This window comes from Haliotis rubra, unplaced genomic scaffold, assembly GCF_003918875.1.
Source record: "Haliotis rubra isolate DU_JTF1 unplaced genomic scaffold, ASM391887v1 Scf181, whole genome shotgun sequence".
Taxonomy (NCBI): domain Eukaryota; kingdom Metazoa; phylum Mollusca; class Gastropoda; order Lepetellida; family Haliotidae; genus Haliotis; species Haliotis rubra.
In genome coordinates, this window is record NW_025765792.1 from 1,509,426 (window position 1) to 1,512,816 (window position 3,391).

Genomic DNA, 3,391 nt, shown 5'->3' on the forward strand with positions numbered 1-3,391 from the left:
GCACAGGAAGTTAAATTCCGTAGCACAAGAAGTTAAATTCCGTTGCACAGGAAGTTAAATTCCGTACCACAGGAAATTAAATTCCGTACCACAGGAAGTTAAATCCCGGTGGTTAGCGTTATAAACAAAATTGATGATGTGTTTATGACGGTGCCACCGGTGGGGCAGGATACGCTCACCTTCTCGCGAACACCTGGTGCCATCACTATTTGATAGTGGTTCATAAACACAGGGCCAGAACACAGTCGGAATTGTACAATCGTTGTGAAAATGGTGCTGTCGCTTTCAATCAGACACCATCCGTAAAGATACGGGTTAGAATTGTTTTTCAGTAACCCATGCTTGCCATAAGAGGCGACTGACGGGGGGGGATCAGGCTCCCTGACTTGGTTTACACATGTCATCTGGATTGTCTGGTCCAGACTCGATTATTTACAGACCACCGCCATACAGCTGGAATATTGCTGAGTGCGGCGTAAAACTTAACTCATTCAATCAATCAAACATCCATACGCCTAAACATCCATGTAGTCTTGGTTAAGAGTTCCAGGGCATATGAAACTATGTTGAACACTCATCATAGATATTTATCAGGAAACTCAATACTCTTACTTTCTCGATATGTTTTATACATCGCGTGTGTAAGGCCCACGCTCAGGTAACAGTATTAATATATGGGATTATACCAATAGCAGTCGATCAGCTAGGACAGTAATCTGATATACAGATCTTTCCTTGAAACCAATCAAGTTGAAATGAGACTCTGTATTTGGTTACGGTACCTATTCTGCAGATCTGATAACACCTCGACCAGTTTTGCAATGGATCGGAACAGCCAGGAGAAGGCAGAATTCCTTTATTTTAGTTACACAAAATATACATGCAAATGGCTGGAAATGGAGACTTGTGATTGCAAGAATATAAAAGCAATACTAAACGCATATATTAAAGATAAAATATTAATATTATAAATACTAATTAAGATACATTATGTTTGCATGTGCTTATACAGAGCGAGAGAGATATCTGCCGAGTATGATAAGGGTAAATGCGAATCTCTCATATTTTTAGTAGACATAAGTCGTTATACATGGTAGTGTTCATATTATAACTGACATACGTGGATCCCAGATTAAAACAACTCCGTAACAACCTACAGTAGTTGGCCATAAGTGAGCCATCATTAGTGAAATTCCCGTAGACTTGCAAGTTAATTAACTTTTGCAAGAATAATCTTTATAAATCCAGTTTCGGTGAAATTGCTTTCAATGCTTATCTACCAGCTGGGAAATCATCTGAGCTACATACACATAATTCCCATTCAATTTTCCGAGGATTATTAAGAAAACTATTTAAACAACATACATTAGACATACAAATCAGGTTTAACGGGGCTGTCTATGTCCATGGGATATATTATAAGTTGTACTTATAGATGGTGCTTCGATATCATTCGATAACTAATCAACGGAAAGATAAAAGAAAAATATGTACAAGTAGCTGAAGATGATTTCAAGATGTTTGCAAAATAACAAAATAAAATGACTTCTTCTAAATTTATGAAAATTATTCTTGCAAAAGTTAATTAACATGTAAGTCTATGGAAATTTCACAAATGATGACTCACTGATGGCCAACTACTGTATATGTTTGCTGAATGTGTATTGGAGCGACAAGTTCTTTTAAACATGCAGGAAATCTGCTAAAAGAAGCGTTGACTTTACGATTCCGACTGTTGTGATCATGTGTTTATGAAGCCCATCAAATAGTAATGACACCGGGTGTTCGCCATAACGTGGGGTCACCGTAATCCTACCCCAAAGCGAGTAAGCGTATCGGGTGGTCAGACAAAGGGATTTGGTTGCTACGATGGACTGTTGCTCGCAAAATAGACCATTGGATGGATTGGTCCAGACTATTCACAGGCCGTCGTCATAACGCCCGAATATTGCCCGAATAAAGGGATGATGTAAATCCAGGTAGGGTCCATGTAGGTAGCATAAGGACTGTAAGTCCCCATGGTCCCTAGTATGGTGATCTACTTTCATGTGTTGGCGATCTATAGCCTGGTTTTATATTGGATCGTCTTCTATAGTTAAACTGTTTTACATTTAATTATTAGTTTGAAATTTGTAACTGTGATAGTCTAGTTGTTTTACTGTCCTTCATTGACAGATGTTTTTAATTTACTTTTAAATTATTATGAATCTATAACTTGATTTTGTCACGATAAGGCTGAAATATTGCCGATGTGACTTAAAGTCTTAACTCACTCACTCACTAGTAAACATGGGACTAGCTGTTTCTCCTGTTCAAGATAAATTAACATCATGAGTTCGAGTTTCAGTGTTCCCTGATTGTATTTTACATATGGATGCTGCTCCTTCGTTTCACCAACGTTTCAAGTATCAGTGACATACATCACAACATCTTTCCATTCCCCGATGCAACTCACATATTCTTCAAAGCACCCTGATTAACCGACGAGACTATTTTAACTCTGTGTTACATTTGGGATTACACATTCGTTTGCTGGGTTGGACCTTAACCCCGAACCGGGACACAAACCCACACCCTCAGAGTCAGGCACCCAATCGCCAGCACACAATATCAGACACTAACCCGCTCAGCCACCGCGGCTTCCACAAAATGGAAGTCGGACAGCTATTAGTCCAGACTGCGGACTAGCTATGAATACACAATGCCATGTGAAACGAGGGATTACACTTTCTTAGTAAAGTACAGATTCTAGTACTTTTGTTGGGTTGAACCTACACCCTCAGGGTCAGGCACCTGATCGATGAAAGCTGTGACGACATCAATGACGATCGGGAAAGGGGTAGGTATGTCCTTCCCTAATGGTAAGACCCGCCATTCACACAATTAGACACGTAAGTTACTATGTAGGGATCAGATTCTTGTATTACATGGCAGAGGATTGTTAAATGTACTTAAATGTTGCCTAGGTTTACTTCACAAACATACTGATTAACTGAATTTTGAATTCTAAAAGGCTGGGCGTAATGTATTGTTATACTGTTTGTTGGACCAAACAATCCCGTGATCTACCCACTTGAGACATGATGACATGAATCGAAGACCTTCTTATCACCCAATTCTCTTGGATGGCTAAATACCAATTCTAACCATGATCCAGGGCTTATTCTGGTGTCAAACCGTACACTCGGCCATTCCATGTCTGTGACCACTACTTCTAGCTATTCCATGTCTGTGACTAATACCTCTAGCCAATCCATGTCTGTGACCACTACTTCTAGCCATTCCATGTCTGTGACCACTACTTCTAGCCATTCCATGTCTGTGACCACTACTTCTAGCAATCCCAATGTGTGACCACTACTTCTAGCCATTCCATGTCTGTGACCACTAC